General features: G+C 36.5%; 1 protein-coding gene across 1 annotated transcript in view; it reads left to right on the top strand.

The window, feature by feature from the left end:
* ZNF672 (zinc finger protein 672) overlaps window positions 1-17,856 on the top strand; it is a 44,512-nt gene extending 26,656 nt beyond the window's left edge. Inside the window, exon 2 of the transcript XR_007953405.1 lies at window positions 17,493-17,856. The gene's annotated coding sequence lies outside the window, so the exon portion shown is untranslated. The remainder of the gene's footprint in view (window positions 1-17,492) is intronic.
* The last annotated feature ends 6,161 nt before the right edge of the window (window positions 17,857-24,017 follow it).

Raw genomic sequence — 24,017 nt, 5'->3', positions numbered from 1 at the left:
AGGAGAACAAAGAATAGTTTACCTGTAAAATTTGTGGATAAAGGAAGAATTCATGACCAAATAAAAGAACATTATGGGATGTAAAATAAATAATTCTGATTATATTGAATTTAACAGTATGAACAAACAAAACCAATGTAGTCAAAATTAGAAGAAAAAAAAATTTGGGGTGAACTTTTACAGCAAATTTTTCTGATAAAAGCCTTATTTCTCAAGTATATAGAGAACCAAATCAAAATTATAAGAATACAAATCATTACCTAATTGATAACTAATCAAAAAATATGAACAGACAGTTTTCAGATAAAATCAAAGATATCTTTAGTCAAATAAAAAAAATGCTCTAACTCACTATTGATGCAAATTAATGCAAATGATGCAAAATGCAAATTAAAACAACTGATGTATTACCTCATACCTATCAGATTGGCTAATATGGCAGAAAAGGAAAATGCCGCTTGTTCCGGGGAAGATGTAAGAAAATCACGACGCTAATGGTAGAGTTATGAACTAATCTAACCATCATGGAAGGCAATTTGAACTATGCCCAAAAGGCCACGCAACTATACATACCCTTTGACCCCTAGTAATAAAACTACTAGATTCATATCCCAAAGAGATTTTTTTTTAATAATTTTTTTTTTAAGAAAAGGAAAAGGATCTGTATGTAGAAAAATGTTTATAGCAACTCTTTTAGTGGTGGCAAATAATTAAAAATGGAGGGGTGCCCATTAATGGGAATGACTGAATTGTGGTGTGTTTGTGACAGAATACTATTGTGCTGTAATAAATGTCAATCAGGATGTTTAAAAAAAAACAAAAACGGGAAAGACTTACATGAAGCAATATTGTATGATGATCAACAATAACTTGGCTATTCTCAGCCATACAATGATCTAAGTTAATTCCAAAGGATTCATGATGAAAAATGCTATCTACTTCCAGAGAAAAAACTGATCAAATCTGTTGTATGTGTTTGGGTGTGGGTGTGTTTCTTTCACAGCATGACTAATATAGAAATATGTTTTAAATGATTACACATATATAATCACCTCAATGAGAGTGGAGGTAAGAAGAGAGAATTTGAACTTCAAATTTTGTATAAAATTTGGAATTACATGGAATTTAAAAAAAATTTTTTTAAAGTAAAATGAAGGACCTAAGTCAGATAGTCCCTGAAGATAAGGGGGAAGAATAATTGCCAGATGTCTTTTCTCAATCTACATCCTTCTGCAGGTTTTGACATCATTGCTATGTGTGTGGGACAAGTACAAGACCCTTTTTCCCGATTAATCAGAAACATCATCAGGTACAAAGAGAAAACATTTATTTAATCCCTGCAGGGAGAGGCCCAGACACACCTGAAAGCCATCTCAACTCTACCATATACTCCTGGAACCTGGCCAGCTTCAAGCTTGTCCAGGACTTAAAAGCAAAAGCCCCAAGCCTTCTAATTGGATAGAATAAAAGGATATAACCATCCTTGACCAATGGTCATCAATATTGGCTGCCTCCCACAGGTCATGTCACTTCCTGTAACTTCCTGTATCCCAGGGTTCAAATTTCATCCCTCCAGAGATTATGTGACTCAATACTGAGAAATACTTCATGTCATCAGTCCCATTCATTGCTCTTCCTCTTGATATTCTCATCTAAATTTTCATCATACTATTCTCTCCTGGTTCTCTTAACTACTACACTTTCTTGAGTTTCATTTGCTGGATTTTTTTTTTTTTAAACCAAGTCATCATGTGCCAGACTGACTAAAAGCTTTACAAATATTATCTCAGTTTACTCTCACAACTACCTGAGAAGTAGGTGCTATCATCAATATTTTATAGATTGTTATCATTTATCTATGCTCCATGATTCTCAAATCTATTTACCCAACTCTAACCTTTCCACTGATATCCAGTCTCACATCTCTAACTGCCTTTTGGATGAACTAGATGCTTTGTGGTCAAACTCAACAAATCCAATACTGAACTCATTATTTTCTCCACAAAAATCTCCCTGTAAGGACACAAGATTTGTAAGGGGCAGACTATCCTGTAAACTACACCAATTGTTAGAAGATCTATTCAAAGGAAAGTCTGTCTTGATTATGCCAATTGTAAGGAAGTATACCATGCTAGAGAATATCAAGATCAAAAAGAATAAGCTTTATTAGATTAATTATGGGAAGTTTACTCAGAAGGCCCAGTCATCAGCAGCAGGAGGGCAAAATAGTGGATCCTCGCACCACCCTTAGGTTAGTTCAGCTGCTATATAGCAATAAAATTAGATTAGGTCAGCTACTATATAGCAATAAAATAAAGAAAGCATAGTGCCAAGATGGCTCTAAGTCACATGCAAATGCTCCCATGAGATAGCTAAGAATTTCTTTTGCTGTTATATTCAGTCAAAATAGTTTGTTAACCGTGAGATTTGAAGTTATGTTCCCAGGCTCTACTTCTCACCCTTCTTCTCTATTACTGTCAAGTACTATCATCCTCCCAGTTTTTGCAACCTAGATGACTTTGACTCTTCACTCTCAAACCTCACTCTAAGCCCATCTAATCTGTTGTCAAGACCCATTTTACATTCAAAACACTTCTCCCATAAGATCTCTTCTCTTTTCTGACACAGCCATCACCTGACATAGGCTCTCTGTTACCTCATAATTATACTTTTGCAGTAGCCTGCTGGTTGGTTTGCCTGCCCTCAAGGCTCACCACTCTAGTCCATTCTTTATTCAGTAGCTAAAGTAGTCTTCTTAGAGTTAAACTCTGACCTTGTCACCTGCCTTACTTAATAAGACCCAGTGGCTCCATATCACTTCTGGGATCAAATTAAAAATTCTTTCTTAAAGACTAGCAGGATGATTTCAGAGAGGCCTGGAGAAACTTACATGAACTGATGCTAAGTGAAATGAGCAGAACCAAGAGATCATTACACTGCAACAAGACTATATGATGATCAATTCTAATGGATGTGGCTCTCTTCAACAATGAGATGATTCAAACCAATTCCAGTTCACTGATGAAGAGAGCCATCTACACCCAAAGAGAGAACTGTGAGAGCTGAGTGTGGATCACAACATAGCATTCTCATTCTTTCTGTTGTAATTTGCTTGCATTTTGTTTTCTTTCCCAGTTTTTTTCCTTCTTGATTGGATTTTTCTTGTGCAGCAAGATAACTGTATAAATATGTATACATATATTTGATTCAATATATATTTTAACAAGTATTGGACTACCCACCATCTAGGGGAGGGAGTGGGGGAGAAGGGGATAATTTGGAATAGAAGGTTTTGCAAGGGTCAATGTTGAAAAATTACCCATGCATATATTTTGTAAATAAACCTTAAAAAAAAAAAATAAGGGCAGAGGATAAAAAGTGAAAAAAATCCTGTTTTGGTAGTTGAATCCCTTCATAATCTGTCCCCCCCCCTTCTTCCATTAACCTTTTCAGTCGTTTTATGCCCTATATTCCAACCTGTACTGTGATCCAATGATACTGGCTTCAACCAAAACATCCCATCTCCCAGCCCCGAACATTTTCACTGGCAGTCTCCTATATATGGAACACTCTCCCTTCTCATCTCTCTCTCCTGGTTTTCCTGTCTTCTTTCAGGTTCCAGCTAAAATTCTGCCTTCTTCTGCAATCTTTTCCCAAGCCTTCATAATTGTAGTGCCTTTTTTAGAATCTCCACTTAATCCTGTATATGGATTGTGCGTAGTTTTTTCCCCCCATGTAATTTTCTTCATTATTCAGCTTCTTGAGAGCAGGAACATTTTTTTTCTTTCATAACTGACACATAGTAGGCACTTAAAATTGACTTTCTAAGATCTCTTCCAACTCTAAATCTTTTCCCAATTCTTCATAATTGTAGTGTCTTTTTCTGTATGTGGATCGTTTGTACATACTTTTTTTTTTTTTTTTAAATTTCAACTTCTTGAGAGAAGGAACTTTTTTTTTTTTTTGGTCTTTAGTAACTGACACATAGTAGGCATTTAAAGTTGATTGACTTTCTAATATCGCTTCCAGCTCTAAAATTCTGTGCTCTTATAATTGATATTTCTTCTCTATTCCCCTTCTGCCCCAATCTACTTGCCCATGTAAAAAGGGTGCTGGATGATAAACTTTGTTTTCATCTGCATAGAAAGTAATATGAGATGAACAGAAGGCTGGGGTTGAGGTGAGAGGAAAGGGAAAGGGGGAAAAGATGAAGATTCTAGATAGGTACCAGAAGGAAGCCTTACTTAGAAAAAAAAGAAAAAAGATGAAAATGAACTAGAATAGAGTCGCACACTAGAATCAACTAACTCATAGAAATTAAACACTCCCTTTGCTCTAGCAACTGAGTGTGTGGTTAAACCATCAGCGTCCCGGTCAGAATTTTCCTTTGTGCCCTACTTTAACCAACCATCACACAGACAAAATCGTGCATAGGAGTACCCATTGTGACCTGTGATTGAGGAGTCCTGGGGGGGAGGGGCAGGGCCGTATAAAAGGCCGGCAAGAGGTTCTGGTCTGTGCATTTCAAGCCAGATTACCCCCGGGGATTTAGAAGGGCTGGGGCAGAGCAAGGGAAAAAAAAAGTCCAACCAACCACCTAAAATCTTAATCCATCAGACCTTGACAGTAGATGGACGAGGAAACTACCAGCACTGTGGAAAGTGGCGATCGTTCCTCTGGTTCCCCCGGTACACTCATGAAGGGGGCCCCTGTGCAAGCCCGGATGTCCCAGCGCAGACTTTCGAAAAAAGGTCACCGAAAAAGGCACCGAAGGATGCCCTGGAAGGATTCCTATGTGGTCCAGGTACTGAAGCAGCAGTTGTCCAATGGCCGGGCCCATCTATCAAAAGGGGCATTGGCCATCCTTCACTCGGTTGTCAAAGACCTCTTCGACCGCATTGCCCTTGAGGCCAGCCGGCTAAAGAAGGAGTGCCTTGATGGTGACCCAGAAGATCCTGTGGGCCCAAGCGAGATCAAGGCTGCCCTGCAGATCCTCCTGCCTTCCCAGCTGAGAATTCAGCCCCCGCCTAACCGCTTCGGACCCTCTTTGCTATTAGGCCGGGAGCATTCGAGGTGGCGTTGAGGGTGGACCCAGAGGTCTGGGGGGAGAGGAGAAAGGGGAGGGGTCGTGTTGCCTCGTCCTCCTCTTCTACCCTTTGCTTCCATTTCCCATCAATCCCCATTAAGTACCCACCACCAGAACCACCACCAGAACTACCAACACCATCATCATCATCAACATTACCATCATCATCATCAAACCTTCTTCCTTACTCCCAATCCCAGCCACCCACTTTGTGCTTTAAAATGTACTTTTTTTCTTCTCCCCTATATCAATCTCTTGTGGAATTTCTGCAGCTGTGGAAAAACAAGAGTTGAAGAACTTTAAAAAAAAAAGAAATAAGCCTAGGCTTCGGGAGAGATGAGAAACTCATGAATTTGGATCTTGGGCAGAGGGAAGACAAAAGGCTTTTTCAAGAACAAAGGCCCCTGGATTTTGTTTTTGTTTTTGTTTGTTTTTGGGGGGTTTTTGTGTGTGTTCTGTTTTTTTAGGGGGGGTTTTGTTTGTTTTTTAATGAAAGTCCCAGGAAAGAAACACTGAGGAAAACAGGAAGGTCAGGAGAGGTGTTGGGGGCCAATATTTTAGAAAAAAATCAAATAAAAGTTAGATCAAATATGGACTTTCAGTGGTGACAACCCAGCTCTTCCCTCACCCCATCCCCTAACTGAAGAGAAGAGAATAATAATTAAAAAAAAAAAAAAAAAACAACTGAGAACACTACTTGTGGTTTTGCTATTTTTTTTGTTTGTTTGTAATTTGTTTCTGGGGTGTGAAATAGGTTGAAAGAGAAGGGGTAGGAAGAATGAAGGGAGGAATTGTGGAAGTATGTTATTTAAAAATTTTGTTCATTTACATCTGACTTATAAGAGTTTTCTTGGGAAAGATATTGGAATGCTTTGCCATTTCCTTCTTCAGCTGCTTTTACAGATGAGGAATTGAGACAAAAATGACTTTACCCAGTGTTTGGAGCCAGATTTGAACTCTGGAAAAATGTCTTAATGACATTAATGACAATGATGTCATTAATGAATGCCATCAGGCCAGGAACTCTTTATCTACTGAGCTATCCTTTCTAAGGGTTTTAGTTTTAATTATCTTCTAAGAAGATCCCCATTTATATTTTCATATGCGTAAACCCACCTACTCTCTATCTCTGTGTATAAATGTATTTTGACCTTAAAATTCATGATTATTGGATAGGGGAGGAGGGAAGAGTTTTTATGGTCCTTTCATGCTTGTAAGTGGAAAGAGAAAAGGGGTGGGGAGAAAAAAGGTGGTATTTTCTGATCTATCAATATCTGTCTATCCAATATCCCGAATGAACCATGTATATCTGACTAAAGTCTATAGATATAGATACACATTATGTCTAAGTCAATGAACAGATTGTCTAACCTGGCAGATCCTGCTTTTAATTTTTTCCCCTTATCATACTTCATCGATGGGGCAGGACTAGCTGCCCTCCATTTGCTCTATATGGAACAGAACCTTCCATCTTTAAAATTACTTGACTATCTTTTCTGAAAACTCTTTCATTGCTTCCAGAGGGATGGACTCTGAACCACACATTCATCCCCCAAGCACCAGTGCCACAAACTTGGGAGTTCAACTGGATACTTTTTCTGTCCCATCTCTACTTTTACCCAGTGACTGTGAGAAATACACCTGTAATGCATTTCCCCCACCAGTCTTGGTAGCAGTAACTTGAGCCATGGTGACTTTGAACCAAATTCCAGGAAGGATAATTGAAGTCAATCACCCTGACAGAAAAACTCGTAAAAATGAGGAATACCTGGGACTAGAGCCCTGAAGTAATGAGTTTTGGATTTTGGGATTGGGATTGCTGTAAGAAAACTCAATTCCCTTGAAAATTAAAACATTTTCAAAGGAAAGTACAAGTGGTATTTTATCTTTTTGTGATTTTACTTTGTGATATCTGGGAAATATGGTTATAAGTTGGAGAGGATGAGTGGAGAGGTGAAAAGTGTGTAGGAGGAATTGTGAGCATCTCATGGGAATAGAAGGGATACCTCCCATGGATCTTGGAGTATGTATATTTAATGTAATATCTTTGATAAATAATTTGGATATACCTCTAAAGCAAATACACTTTTGTAAAAGCCTAATTCCAACTGTCAGTGGCTACCCCTGCAATTGGAGAGGTAACACTTATCTATGAATAACTGGAACCACTGGCAAAGATTTTCCTAACTATCCCAAACCCCCTTCTTAAGGAGTATTGGAGACCCCTAGAAAAGTGAAATGACTCTCCATGTGGATTGAGACCAGAGTTAGGTATTATACATAATATAGAGGGTAATATAATAGTATAATAACTAAACTCAGATTTTTCTGATTTTTTTTTGTTGTTGTTGTTGTTTTACTTCAAGCATGTCAGGGATATATTCCCTGTACCAACCTAGAAAAAACCCAATCCAAGAACTAGCTCTCAGAGAATATTCTAACCAGGGATTTTCATATAATAATTAGGACTAATTTTATTTCTAATCAAATCTCTCATTTTGTCAAAAAGTTTAGATATGCTTTATATATAGATTAACACACAATCTTGCCCTTGATTATACTACTCATTTCCTTAATTTTTTGAGGTTTTGTCAGCTGAAATTGGGAGTGGGAGGAATCTAAGGTGTGGGAGAGCAGTGTTACAATATCATTCTCTAAACACACATATACTTAATAACTTTTACAAATTTAACAAAGTCCAGGGTTTCTTATATAGAAAATAACTAAAACAACCATGTTAAAATAAATTCAAGTTGTAAGAACTCAATTAACGGAGCATTTAACCATAAGTGTTTGGGTTTGGGGTTATTTTTTCTTTTAATAAAAGAAAATAAAAAAATTAAATTTATAAGAAATTAAAACTCATCTCATTACTACTAAACATCTGTCAGATTTGCTAAGATGACTGGAAAAGATGATGAATGTTGGAGGGGATGTGGGAAAACTGGGACACTGATGCATTGTTGGTGGAGTTGTGAACAAATCCAATCATTCTGGAGAGCAATTTGGAACTATGCTCAAAAAGTTATCAAACTCTGCATACCTTTTGATCCAGCAGTGTTACTATTGGGCTTATATCCCAAAAAGATTTTAAAGGAAAAGGACTCACATGTGCAAAAATGTTTGTGTTAACCCTTTTTGTAGTGGCTAGAAACTGGAAATTGAAATTCATTTGGAGAATGGATGAATAAATTGTGATATATGAATGTTATGGAATATTATTGTTGTGTAAGAAATGACCAGCAAGATGATTTCAGAGAGCCCTGGAGAGACTTACATGAACTGATGCTAAGTGAAATGAGCAGAACTAGATCATTATACACTTCAACAATACTATATAAGGATCAGTTTTGATGGAAGTAGCTATCTTCAAAAATGAGAGGATCCAAATCAGTTCCAATTGATTAGTAATGAACAGAACCAGCTACACCCAGAGAGAGAACTATGGGAAATGAGTGTGGGCCACAACATAGCATTTCCACTCTTTGTTATTGTTTGCATATTTTCCTTCTCAGGTTTTTTTTACTTTCTTTCTAGATCCGATTTTTGTTGTGCAGCAAGATAACTGTATAAATATGTATACATGTATTGTATTTAACATATAATTTAACATATTTAACATGTATTGGTCAACCTGCCATCTAGGGGAAGGGGTGGAGGGAAGGAGGGGAAAACTTGGAACAGAAGGTTTTGTAAAGGTCAGTGTTGAAAAATTACCCATGCATATATTTTGTAAATATTTAAATTTTTTATTTAATTTTTTAAATTTAAATTTTAAATTAAATTAAATATTTTTTTAAAAAATCATCTCAAGATTTTTGTGGAATGAAGAGTTGAAGAATTTCTAAAAGAGCAGCATATGCCCACACTGGAACAAATGAAAGTGTGTTGGATTTGGATCCTTGAGCAAGAATTAGAATACAGAGTGGAGTTTTTGTTTTTTAAAGTGAACCTGAAGCAGGGAACTAGTAAGATCAGGGAGAAAGAGGCTAGATCAAGACCTAGTGAGAGTCTTCTACACAGTATCTAGTTAAAGGTTTGGGGTGGACTTTTAGAAATAAAAAAAAAATTTAGAAATAAAACATGTTATACATTGCATTTATACTCTTCTTGAGAGGAATCTGGTAATCTTTCAAAATTCTAACAGGTTTTGTTTTTTGTTTTTTTTAATGGCAAAACTAGCCACTTGTTATATATCAAGACTATTAAGAAAATTGTTTCTTCAAGGAACATGCAAAATTCAAATTCCTATTCCATAAATCAAAGGAAAGCATAAAGATGAACATTTACCTTGTTCTTTATAAAGAACAAGTTGTGTTTTATTCTTTTATAGTGATATTTTGAGGACTTTGCAGTACTGAAAGATCAAAAAGAAATTCCATTAAATCTGTAATGTTCTGGCTAGCTCTCTGGAGGTCCTCCAAATGGGCCTTAGTTTCAGCAGAATAATCACAAGAACAGTCAGAAATAAAGTCCCAAGTCTTTATTATCTCCTTCACAGTCTGTTTCCTTCACCTGGGGCTGGGCTAGCTTTGTGGGGGACCTTCAGATGGGCCTTGGTCTTAGTCTTAGTGGAGAAGTGAAGGAGACAGGACAGCCATCACAAGGATCTTTGTCTTCGAGTCTGAGCTCTAGCCTCCAGTTCTCGGTATTCTCTATGCCTTCCCTCCCTGATCTTTTAGTTCTTATATACTTTATTATAAGTACATCATCATAGGTGTTAATCTTGTAGAATAGATGTCAACTTGTAGAACTATACTAAGTACTAAACATGTAAACTAGAGAATCATGATCTCAATTCCATTAAGTTAACACTTTGTAAGATTACTTGTAATTCTACAAGAATCTATTTTATTTTTAGAACTAGAAAGGACCTTAAAATTCCTACTTTAATGCAATCTTCTTTTTTACTTCATGGGAAAACTGATTCAAAAAATGACTTATTCAAGTGTATGTGAAATATTTATACTTCATTTGGAAAGTTCAATGACATCACAGGTTTGTAGCTTGACTTCTTCATGATTTGGATTTTAGTGGCCCAAAATCATTAGCCAAACTCTTTCAGAGTCATCATCAAAATCCCGTGGAAAGATAAAATTCAAGACCAATAGGCTATAATAGCCAGGAAGGCAGTAGATGACATTGGTATATTTCATATCTAACCAAGCTCTAAGTGTTCTACAGTATAGTGGAACAAATTATTTTCATCTGCCTATTATTCCATGCCCATATCCAAGTCTTTACCTGCTTGGTATTTTGTCAATTCTTAACTCACTTGTGAGTTTGAGAGGCCTGTCAATTACTTTCAGTTTGATTTAGCTCATTTCCTGAAATCAAGGTATAGCTCCTACACATATATATTTCTTGGAGCCATGATAGGAGAGAGTTGGTGGACACAAAAAATAAAAAAGCAGCCCTGAAAAAAGTTCAAGCCTTGTAGAGGCATGCTAGTCTTTCCTGAACCCCCCATGTATATATCCCAAGTAAACACATGTTGTATATATTTAGTGAATTATGTGTACATGTGTATGTATATGTACATGCTTCTTTATATATGCAAATATATATATGTATATACACATAATTTATGTAGAAAGATATTTCTGAAAAAGACCTCTTAGTAATTTTCCTCCTTTTAACATCAATGACTGTATTGCACTCCTAATATTTCTTTCTTCTTTAATGACTTTTATTTCCTGTTTTTTTCCTTCTAATTATATCCCCAATAACCTAGTCCTTAGCTTTTTGATCCTTTTTTCTGTAGTCTCTGTTGTAGCAATCTTAATCATTTGTGACCACCTATGTACAAGATGACTCTTAAAGTCTTGAATAGCCTTCCAAAAAAAAAAAAATCAGACCTTGTATTTCCAGTAGTGAAAACATTTTTACTTCTATGTCCCATTGACGGGGTGGACTCTATATGACCTCTGTAAAATTATGTAAAATCACAGAAACCACGGCCCTTTTGATCTATAGTTCCAAACATTCTCACATCCTCTCAGAAAATAAATTGTGCCATTCAAGAGCAAATCAAACTCCTAATTGATTTTGGGGTAAGTCACAATCCCAGGCAAGATTTCATATTCACTTGAAGATTATCAAACTTCCCCTAGACTTACACGTAAAATGGGTCTTCTAAAAATAATTCTTTGCAGATCTCTCTTTCCATTGAGAAAGATATGCCTACTAAGAGAATGCCTCTTGGTGTTTGCCCTTAAACAATAAGGCCTCCTCTTTGTCATAGTCTCTGGAGTTAGTGAATTCTTAAACTCCTGTCTCTGAACAAAAGGAACCTCACTCATTCATTACCACACCTCATCACCACCAAAAGAAGAAAGAGCAGGAGAGAGGGAAGGAAGAGAGGAAGGAAGGGGAGGAGGGGAAGAAGGAAGGGAAGGGTGGAAGAGAGGAAGAGAAAAAGGAAGAGAAGAAAGGGTGGAAGAGAGGAAGAAAAGGAAGGGTGGAAGAGAGGAAGGAAAGAAAGAAGGGAAGGAAGGGTGGAAGAAAGAAAGGGAAGAAGGAAGAGAGGAAGGGAGGAAAGGAAAAAGGAAGAGAGCGAAGGGTGGAAGAGAGGAAGGAAAAAATGAAGGAAAGAAGGAAGTAAGGAAGGGAGGGAGGAAAGGAGTAAGGAAGGCAAACAAAAACAATATGTTTCAGTCTGTATTCAGACAATATCAATTCTTTCTCTGAAAGCAGATAGCACTTCATCATGGATCCTTTGGATTATCTTGGATGATTGCATTGCTAAGAATAATATATGTCATTCACAATTCTCTATCTTGTAATTTACTGTTCCTATTATTGTGCCACAATTCCCTTTTATTGTCCTGACTCAGTTTCCTTAATAGTCCTGCCTCAGTTTCCCTTAATTGCTATGCCTCAATTTCCCTAATTGTTCTGACTCAGTTCCCCTAAATTGTTCTGCCTCAGTTTCCCTTAATTGTTCTACCTCAATCCCCTTAATTGCAACACCCCCTAGCCTTCCACCCCCCATTCATTAGGACTGATATAATAACTCAGGGATAGTTACTCTAATGTTATAAATTGTAAATGTGTAAACTCAGGATAAGGGGGAGTTCAGACTTCCTGGCTCCTAACTCCTCCTAAGTCATCAAGAATTTATGGTCATACCTCCCAACCTGTCAGAACCAGATTGATGGTCCCTGCCTGAAGATTCCTGCTCACCAGAGTTTGGCTTTTGAGAACTCACATTGGCTGCTGGATGCTTTGGACATCAGCCCTGGGGGCATCAGGCCCCCAGCACAATCTCTCCCTTTCAAATAAAATATTAAAAACTCTAATCTCTATCTTACCTCAGTTTCTCTGGCATTACATTGGAAACTGAAAACAATTAGGGAAACTGAATCAGAGCAATTAGGGAAACTGAAGCAGGACAATAAAAAGGGAATTGTGGCACAACACTATGTACAATATTCTTCTGGTTTATTTAACTTCATTGTATTTTTTTTCTAAAATTTTTCTAAAATCAGCCTGCTTGTCATTTCTTAGAATACAATAAAGAAAAAGACTTTCTACAAATTGAGGTATAAAAAACTATTGGCATATGAAAATAAATCATTGGGAAAAGGTTTTTTTGATGCAGAGATGGATGGTGGTAAATTCTCAAAATATTTTGGGAAAGGGGCCAGTCGTTAGGGGTAGACCTTTTTTGTCCACAATCACTTTTATGAAAAATATTTCTGAAATATATGAAACATTTTCCTGCATTTAATGTAATATTGATGATGCAATAAATACTAATTATTGTACTGTTCTTCCCCTCATGACATGCTGTTGTCATTGAAAGCTGCATAGGGCTAAGGCTTCTGTAGTTTTTAATCATATTAACTTTGCGAGGGAGAAGTGTACTTTATCTCTTTCTCCTTCCTTCATATTGTTTTTTTAGTTAGCATTTTATTGATGACTTTGTTTTTATATCACTCATTCCTAGATATTCTGCAATCTCACCCAGTCAGCTTTTTCCTTGTAATAAAAAAATCAAAAGCAACTGGCACAAACACCACATCTTGATAATATATGTAACATTCTGTCCCGACCCGCGGGACCAGAGTATGGACCCTGAAAGAGAAGAGAAGGGGCAAAGGACAGGAGATGCATAGAAGGGAGACAAGACAGGTTTTCTGATCAAGTCTCGTTTATTATGGGCAAAAGTACAAGTATTTATAGCAAGAAGAAAGGAAGTAGGGGTCACGCAAACTCAGTACAGAGGGGGCCCTAGACAAAGGATTAGTTTCCCGCCAAAAGACGAGTTGACCAGGGGTCTTAGGTGATGTAGGAAGCTCCAGGATGTGATTAGAAGGCGCCTAGATGTCTTCCTATTCAAGGTTAAAGTAGTCTTAGGAATGTGGCCTTACCTGTAGATTAGTGCTGGCTTCCCACAACATTCTGCACCTATTTCCCCATCTCTCCAAGAAAATAGGGAGATGATATATCTTTATCTCAATATATATTTTTACAAATACACAACAGCATTAAGTTTTGTTCATAGTAAATTTGTATAGTCATTGTATACAGTGTTTTCCTGATTCTGTTTTCTTCAATCTAAATCTGGATTATAACAAATCTAAAGATCTATTCCCTAGGTTTTAGGTACATTTTGTTTATTTTGTTTCTTGGGGTTTTTTGCTATCAAAAAAAAATTATACACACATGCATATCACATATATGCTATATATATATATGTGTGTGTATGTGTGTGTGTGTGAGTTCTCTCTTTGCATTTCATATGCTTCCTTCCTCTTCTTTCGAATACATGCTTCTCTCTTGCTGACAACCATAACAGTTACTGAGACTTCTGACAGAATATTCCTTATCCCCCACTTCTGATCACTCTGGGATAAGAAATAAAAAACATGCTTATTAAAATTTGTCAATAGCAAAAATAGATTAAGTGAGAATTCTCCTTTATAAGCAAAATAAAATGAATTTTGTAGCATTTATTTTATTTCTTAGATTTTGGGGGGGAAGATTTTAAAATCTAAAATCTATCTAGCTACTTAATTGATTTATTAATCAACAGGCACTTTGTTTAATTGTCCTCTATATGCAGGGTGCATAGGAAGAAGACAAAAAAACCGTTGAGTTCTCCTACCTTGGATCTTACATTCTATTGGGGAGATTACATGTATTCACACGCAATATACATACATATATATGTATGTATATATGTATATATACATCTATCTCTTTATATTACAAATACAAGGTAATTTTTTGGAGAGGGGAGAGAGTATCAGAATAAACTCCATGTGGAAGTGGTGCTTGAAGTGTACTTAGTCTTAGAGAAAACTAGAGATCCTAAGAAGTAGAGATGAGGATGGAGACAAGAAGGAACAAATCAATGTAAAGGGAGATTGGGTGAATGAATGGTGTGTTTTGGGTGACATATGGGCAAAATCTGGCTGGGCCTCAAAGTGAATATAAGTAATGCTGAAAAGGTAAAATGAGATCAGGTTGTAAAGGAAGAAAGTTGATATTTGACCCTTAAGACAAATCTGAAGTTTATTACGATAGGAGAGTGACACATCTCAGATCTGTGTTTTAAGAGAATCTTTAGCAGCTGTGTGGAGACTGGATTGGAGTGGAAAGAGATTTGAGAAAAGGAGACCAATTAGGAGACTATTGAAATAATCCAGGACAGTAATACTTGATCTTAATTAACTAGAAGAGTGAAGGAAGGGGAGATAAATGAAAAATGCTGTGCAGAAATAAATGCACATGACTTGACAACATGATTTGTTGGGATCTCAGGATGTGTTAAATTTGAAATGCTATGGGAGATTCAGCTTGAAATGTTCTTAGTAGCCAAACGAAAATGTGTTATTGAAATTGTGATTCTGGAGCTCAGGAGAAGAGACTATATGTAGAATTGGAACATATACATTTGTAAGTACTCTGCATAGGGGAGGATGATAAAATCACTTAAACATGTAAGAGAAGTAACATGACCAATGACAGCGCTTTGGGATGTACCCATATTTAAGAGGGGTAATTTAAGTGATCATTACACAAAGGAGATTAAGGTGTCACTAGGCCAAGCTAGGAAGAGAAACAGAAGAATAATGTCACAAAATCTCTAGAGAGGAAAAGAGTGGTCAACTGTCTGCCTCAGAATAAATTAAGAAGATGAAGATCAAGAAAAATCCATCATATATGACAACTGGATTTGGTAATTTTGAAAACAAAACAAAACAAAAAATTTCAGTTGAATTGATGATGAGGCTGGTGATCAGATTATAAAAAATTAAGAAATAAATTAAATGAAAACAGTTGAAATGAAGTACTGTGGAATGTTTTTGTTTTTGTTTTTTTCCCCTAGGCATCTGGCTATGAAAGGAACAGATTTCAAAGGATGAAAATTTGAGGGGATTGTAGGCTCTAATAAGGATTTTTTTTATGTAAAAGTGATTTTTAAGGATAGGGAGACTTGGATATGCTTATGGCAACAAGGAAGAAATCTAGGATAAACGTATCTTTGGAGTTAAAGAGAAGTTATAGTTATGGGAATAATCTGTTAGAGATTAGAGGTGATAAAATCAAAAGGTACCTTTACATGGACAAAGTTAATATGATCCCACAGCTAATTGTATCCAGTTGGAAAGCCAAGTTAAGATGTCAGCCCCTGAGGTTATTTTTCTCTTATAAAAGACTCTACAAGTACTAGTTTACTCTTTTTAGGGTTAGCCAAGTGTCACAATGGCTAAGTCAGTAAGAACTTAACCTGCATTGATGGTATTTTCCCCCTGATTATCAGCTCTTCCCCCTTGTTAATGTTGAGTTCTGCGAGGAAACTTAGCAGAAGCTTTTCCCCTGTTATTCACTATCTACTTTTTCAAACTTAAGCCACCAATCAATGGTGTAATGATAAAATCTTTGCCTCTTGATTTGAAAATGGTTCAAGTCTATAAATTCTTTTGAGATCTCATGATCTTGCCCCGAAACCCCAACATATTTTGGAAGGTTCAGCATTTCTACATCCCTATACCCTATCAAAAAGATGTAACCATCACCTCATACCCTAAAATATTTTGGATTCCATTTGTTTGAAGGTGGTTTGATGGGCTGAAGAAACCCCAGCAAAATACTATATCCCTGGCTGTCACCCAGTATCTGAATGGACCCCAGTGAGAAGCAAGCTGACATATAGAATTATATTGCACTAACATTATCATGTACAGTCAGAGCTATTCTGTATTGACACCCACCATTACCTTATACAATTTAGAGGTTAAGTTGTACAAACAAGACAGTCAATAACCACACTTGATTTACTAACTGCTCAATTATCATACCTTGCCTTGCATCTTTTCCCATTTAAAAAAAAAATCTTTCTTCGTTAATTTTGAGTTAATTGGGAACTTTTCCTGTTTGCTAAGTATTATAATACAGCTTTCCCTGCTTGTTAAGTATTACAATAACTTTGTCTGCTTACTAAATATTACACTAAAGTTTTGCCCCTTGACTTGGAAATGGTCTGGGCCTGTGAATTCATTCCAGATAATTCCTTTTGTGACTTATTAGACCTTATCAGCCAAAACAAGGAAACAATGCACTAAATAATTTAAGATGAGACAGAATAAAAAACTAATAATGAAGTGAAAGACAAAACAATGAGTAGAAGGAGGGGGATTAGGATAATTCAAGCAGATCCATGAATACACATATGAATACTTGTCCCTACCTAGTTTTGGTTGGGTGCTTTGTGCTTTGTGAATCAGTGCTTTCTCAGAGATACAATTGGCTGGGAAGGGAGAGCTTAGCTGGCCAATCAGATGGTAAAGGGTGTGGCTTCTCATTGTTGATTCAGAATTATATATTCATAGGGAGAGCCAGACCCCAAAGGTTAGACAGCTTGGGGCCCCATACAAAATGGTAAAGAAAACAAGGAGACGAAAAAGATATAGAGGCAAGAAGTGCCAGGGTAGAAAGAAAAGGAAACCCACACCACGATCCCGCTGTGTGACCCAGGTTAGCTGGCAGCTTCTTAGTTCTCTGTCTTCTCTGAGCCCCAAACCTCATTTCTTTTCCTCTTTCACTCTCTTTGCTCCCAAACTTACTCTTATCCTCTTTTCCATGTGACTTCTACATAATTCTTTGTTGGCTACTTCCTTTCCTACTTTAACCTATCACTTCCTTGCCTTTCTCCCTGAATCTGTTTCCTCAGTCTTAAGCTTCTCTTTTCTCTCTCTCTTTTGACTAATTTTGACTAATGACCTTCGTTTTTCATCATCCAGTCCCTTTACATCCTATTCCTTTTCCATAGGCTCATTCCTATTTAATAGCTACTACTTTTCTATTCCTTAGCTCTGTGCTGTCTTTATTTCTTATTCAACATAATCTTTCCCTTTAACTCTTTTATCATTTAATTTTTTCTCTTCCTCTCAAGGTGCTGAAGAAGCTACACCACAACAAGGCGAACATTTCATCCAAAGCAAAGGGGGCTGTCATCTCATATATCCATGACTATTCTAACAAAAATGGGGTCAGACCAGGCCAGAGGGTTCCCACACCAAAAGATCTGCTAAATGCCACCTCCCAGAGTCAGAGCCAGAGCCAGAGTCATAACAAGAAGAAAGGCACGAAGAAAGAATATGGTGAGCAAAGTCGAAGAGGCCGATAGAGAGCATGACTGACAGAGAGCACTGACTCTCAAAGTCACCCATACCCATGGAAACATCAGAGATACAGGCAAAAGGCATTGAGGAAACAAGATTGGAAATGAAAGATAATTAAAAAAAAAAAAAAAAGGAGGGGGGCATTAAGCAGTCTCATTCTAGAGGTATATGTTTTACTGTTTTCTGAAACCGTGAATGGGGTTGGACAGGTCTGGGGATTTTGAACAAAATGGTAGGTGAGGCTGACTGTGGGGAGAGAGTCTTTGAGAAGAGCCTAAGGGGAGGCCTAAAGTTTGGGAGTTGATCAGATAAGTGGATCCTAAAAAAAAAAAAAAAAAAAAAAAAAGAATTTCAGGACAGAATAACAGTTATCATTTCAAAATCTCTGATTGTGCTATAAGAATTGATCATTTAGGATTTGAAAAATATATATACAAATAATATATGCACTAAATAGGATCATAAACCTGGACTTTGAAAGGGACCTCAGAGTGGAAAAAATTAGAGCCCAGGGAGGTTGAAGAATTTGAACCCAAATCCTCCAACCTCAGAATGCTGTTTTTCCACTGTGATGTTACCTCTATTTTGGGGGGTGGGATGGGGTGGGATGGTTATTCTGCCCTTTCAATGTCATGAATATATGGAAGTTCTGATGTGGAAAAACTCTTCACAAATACAGATCAGCAGCTTGTGTCTGTTGAACTTACATAAATCTTAGAAAGTTCTCTGGTTCATTAAGAGATTCAGTGATTGCCAGTGGTTACATTGCTATTATGTATTAGAAACAGGCCTTTAAACTCACCATGATTTCATTTCTCATATACAGCCATAACTATAATACAAAATTACATGGTAAGTGCTTTCAACTTTGGGAAGGGGAGAGTAGTGGATAAGATTTAATCATAGCTAGGGCCAAGAAACAAAATCTGCTCTTTGTTTTTGTGGTGTGGACTATTGTACAAGTTCAATCTGTATACTGGCTTTCAGTTGTGAATCAATAATCCATTATGAACCATGAAGCTACTGATTTCTACCTATATGATCTGTGAATACTTAGTCTTCAATGAAACATTTAGTATTTCAATTATGTACATTTTGCAGTTGACAGTTTCTGAGAAAGGGGTCTTAATCTGGGATCATTGAACTTTGTTTTTTCTGCTATTTTGATAAGTATTTCAATATAATTTTCTTTATAAAATAAGTGTGTGCTTTATTTCATGTTTTAAAAGCCCATGAGAAGGGGTTTGTAAGAAAAATTTATTAAACTACCAAAGGGGTAAAACTTTGAAAAGAAAATAAGCTTTTTGGAGACCAAAAGTAGAATATGGGGACAGTTTGGGCTTTATAGGTAGCACCTATATATGAAAACATCAGCTGCCCAATAAATAAAAAATCTAATAACAAGAGAAACAAGTTGTTGGAAAGGAGAAGCAAGAACTAGCAAAACCAAATTTATAAACTCTGATTTGGATACAGTAAGCATATAATTAAGAAATTTTCAGTAACTTGAAAGAAAATGAGGTAGCATGTTGGGGTCCCCAGCTAGTGCAGATCTGCTGACACCAGCTGGTGTCTGAGCACTTCCCCATAATTATCGTCGCCTCTACAACCTTCAGAGACAGACGTCTCCATCTCCAGATATGACAGAGCAGTTCTGATACCCTTTATGCAGTTAAAGAAGCTTTATTGCTTGGATACATCAAATTGTCTCTCCTCCTGCTTCCTTACTTCTCTCTCCCTTTGCTATCCTGTTCTTACACCCCTCTCATATCCTCTGCAAACGTGCCCCAACAACAAGTATGTATTTAGCTTGTGTATCCAGGAGCCCAACTCCTGAGACAGTGGGGGCAATCTCGATTTGGTGCATGCTCGATGTTTATCCTGACATGTCTACAGGGTGTGTACCCGGGACCTTTAGCCAATGAAGCAGAACTCACACCTGAAGCCTCAATATCCATTCCCAAGAGTGAGCTGACTGAGATCCAACCAGCCAAAGACCTCAAGGGTCAAGTTTGCACAAAAGACTATCTTTGCACAGACTTGTCTATACAAATGGGGTATTGTGTGCAAGGTACATGATGAAGAGTCTCAAGATTAATGCACTCTTGTTAACTCTGTTCCCTAGCATTCTTGTTGCTAGATTCCCTAGCACTAGCAAATCAAAACAAAAGCACACTAAATTGCAACTAAGCCTGAATTAAAAGAAATTCACAAAGCTGGAGTTTCAGAACTTGCTAAAAGGACCTAAAACTGTAAATTAAAGGGAGTAAAAACTGAAGTGCTAAAAAAGTTAAAGAAGCTTTATTGCTTGGATACATCAAATTGTCTATCCTCCTGCTTCCTTACTTCCTCTCTCTCCCTTTGCTATCCTGTTCTGACACCCCTCCGTTTGTAGGGGATATAAGAGGGGTAAAAATTGAAGTGCTAAAAAAAAAATTTTATCTCTCTCTGGCAGCTTAAAATGTTAAATGATATTGGTCTAGAACAGGAACTGCTTTAGAATATTATTTCTATAGAACTATCTTTTAAAAATTAATCTTTTGTTTTATTTCTACATATATCACTTCTTCTACCCCAGCCTCATAAGAATAAAAAGGGGAAAATAAAGTTTATCAAAACTAACCAATAGATTGTGCTTTTTTTAAACCTGGGACTCATCAGGTAGATAGAGGAAAACACCATTTTTATTTCTACATAATTGGTTTCCTTTATAAAATCTTATGTATTTTAAAACATAATTCTATATTATTGTTCTGTAAGGAATGACCAGCAGGATGAATACATAGAGGACTGGCGAGACTTACATGAACTGATGCTAAGGGAAATGAGCAGAATCAGGAGATCATTATATACCTCAACAACGATACTGTTTGAGGATATATTCTGATGGAAGTGGATCTCTTCAATAAAGAGAGCTAATTCAGTTTCAGTTGATCAAGGATGGACAGAAGCAGCTACACGCAAAGAAAGAACTGGAAAATGAATATAAACTTGTGTGCATTTTTGTTTTTTCTTCTCGGGTTATTTTTTAATATAACTTTTTATTGACAGAACCCACGCCAGGATAATTTTTTACAATATTATCCCTTGCACTCACTTCTATTCCGATTTTTCCCCTCCCTCCCTCCACCCCCTCCCCCAGATGGCAAGCAGTCCTATACATGTTAAATATGTCACAGTATATCCTAGATACAATATATGTGTGCATAACCAAACAGGAAGAATTGTTGCAAAGGAAGAATTGGATTCAGAAGGTAAAAATAACCCGAGAAGAAAAACAAAAATGCAAACAGTTTACATTCATTTCCCAGTGTTCTTTCTTTGGGTGTAGCTGCTTCTGTCCATTCTTGATCAATTGAAACTGAGTTAGATCATCTCTCTGTTGAAGAAATCCACTTCCATCAGAATACATCCTCATACAGTATCGTCGTTGAAATATATGATCATCTGGTTCTGCTCATTTCACTTAGCATCAGTTCATGTCTCTCCAAGCTTCTCTGTATTCATCCTGCTAGTCATTTCTTACAGAACAATAAAATTCCATAACATTCATATACCACAATTTATTCATCCATTCTCCAAATGAATTTCAATTTCCAGTTTCTAACCACTACAAAAAGGGTTAATACAAACATTTTTGCACATGTGAGTCCCTTTCCCTTCTTTAGTATCTCTTTGGGATATAAGCCCAGTAGTAGCACTGCTGGATCAAAGGGTATGCACAGTTTGATAACTTTTGGGCATAATTCCAGATTGCTCTCTGGGGTTGTATTTGTTCACAAATCCACCAACAATGCATCAGTGTCCCAGTTTTCCCGCATCCCCTCCAACATTCATCATTTTTTTCTGTCATCTTAGCCAATCTGACAGGTGTGTAGTGGTATCTCAGAGTTTTCTTAATTTGCATTTCTCTGATCAATAGTGATTTGGAACACTCTTTTATATGAGTGGTAATAGTTTCAATTTCATCATCTGAAAATTGTCTGTTCATATCCTTTGACCATTTATCAATTGGAGAATGGCTTGATTTCTTATAAATTTGAGTCAGTTCTCTATATATTTTGGAAATGAGGCCTTTATCAGAACTTTTAACTGTGAGGATGTTTTCCTAGTTTGTTGCTTGCCTTCTAATCTTGTTTGCATTAGTTTTGTTTGTACAAAGGCTTTTTAATTTGGTATAATCAAAATTTTCTATTTTGTGATAAGTAATGGTCTCTAGTTCATCTTTGGTCACAAATTTCTTTCAAGGATTTGTTTTTGCAAATAGAAGATTAAAAGAATGGAATCTTCTTCATTCTGGCGTCTAGATTTCATAGCCAGAATAGCACTGATGCCCTGAGGAACAATGAACAAGTTTTGGGAATGGCCTTTGGGAAGTCAATCACCAACATTTATTAAGATCCTATAATATACCAGACACTGTGCTAAAACACTGGGGATACAAAAAGAGGGAAAAAAAGTTCCTGCCCTCAAGGAGCTTAACAATCTAATGGTGAATACAAAGCAAAGAAATATATACACAACAAAAAATATAAAAAATTATTAAAGAGGGATTAAAGAAGGCTTTTTGTTTCTGTCCATCATTTATCCATTGAAACTCAGTTAGGTCTCTTTGTCAAAGAAATCCACTTCCATCAAAATATATCCTCATACAATATCGTTGTCGAAGTGTATAAGGATCTCCTGGTTCTGCTCATTTCACTTAGCATCAGTTCATGTAAGTCTCGCCAGTCCTCTCTGTATTCATCTTGCTGGTCATTTCTTACAGAACAATAATATTCCATAACATTCATATACCACAATTTACCTAGCCATTCTCCAATTGATGGGCATCCATTCATTTTCCAGTTTCTAGCCACTACAAACAAGGCTGCCACAAACATTTTGGCACATACAGGTCCCTTTCCCTTCTTTAGTATTTCTTTGGGATATAAGCCCAATAGAAACACTGCTGGATCAAAGGGTATGCACAATTTGATAACTTTTTGGGCATAATTCCAGATTGCTCTCCAGAATGGTTGGATTCATTCACAACTCCACCAACAATGCATTAGTGTCCCAGTTTTCCCTCATCCCCTCCAACATTCATCCTTATTTTTTCCTGTCATCTTAGCCAATCTGACAGGTGTGTAGTGGTATCTCAGAATTGTCTTAATTTGCATTTCTCTGATCAATAATGATTTGGAACACTTTCATATGAGTGATAATAGTTTCAATTTCATCCTCTGAAAATTGTCTGTTCATATCCTTTGACCATTTATCAATTGGAGAATGGCTTGATTTCTTATAAATTTGAGTCAGTTCTCTATATATTTTGGAAATGAGGCCTTTATCAGAACCTTTATCTGTGAAGATGTTTTCCCAGTTTGTTGCTTCCCTTCTAATCTTGTTTGCATTAGTTTTATTTGTACAAAGGCTTTTTAATTTGATGTAATCGAAATTTTCTATTTTGTGATCAGTAATGGTCTCTAGTTCATCTTTGGTCACAAATTTCTTTCTCCTCCACAAGTCTGAGATAAACTATCCTATGTTCCTCTAATTTATTTATAATATCGTTCTTTATGCCTAGGTCATGGACCCATTTTGATCTTATCTTGGTATATGGTGTTAAGTGTGGGTCCATGCCTAATTTCTGCCATACTAATTTCCAATTATCCCAGCAGTTTTTATCAAATAATGAATTCTTATCCCAGAAGTTAGGGTCTTTGGGTTTGTCAAACACTAGATTGCTATAGTTGACTATTCTGTCTTGTGAACCTAACCTTTTCCATTGATCCACTAATCTATTTCTTAGCCAATACCAAATGGTTTTGGTGACTGCTGCTTTATAATATAATTTTAGATCAGGTACAGCTAGGCCACCTTCATTTGATTTTTTTTTCATTAATTCCCTTGAGATTCTCGACTTTTTATTGTTCCATATGAATTTTGTTGTTATTTTTTCTAGATCATTAAAATATTTTCTTGGAAGTCTGATTGGTATAGCACTAAATAAATAGATTAGTTTAGGGAGTATTGTCATCTTATGTTCGCTCGGCCGATCCAAGAGCACTTAATATTTTTCCAATTATTTAAGTCTGACTTTATTTGTGTGGAGACTTTTTTATAATTTTGCTCATATAATTCCTGACTTTCCTTTGGTAGATAGATTCCCAAATATTTTATGGTATCAACAGTTATTCTGAATGGAATTTCTCTTTGTATCTCTTGCTGTTGGGTTTTGTTGGTGATATATAAAAATGCTGAGGATTTATGGGGATTTATTTTGTAGCCAGCTACTTTGCTAAAATTATGAA

Source organism: Antechinus flavipes, chromosome 4 (genome assembly GCF_016432865.1).
Source record: "Antechinus flavipes isolate AdamAnt ecotype Samford, QLD, Australia chromosome 4, AdamAnt_v2, whole genome shotgun sequence".
NCBI lineage: Eukaryota > Metazoa > Chordata > Mammalia > Dasyuromorphia > Dasyuridae > Antechinus > Antechinus flavipes.
This window is presented reverse-complemented; position numbering and strand designations above follow the sequence as displayed.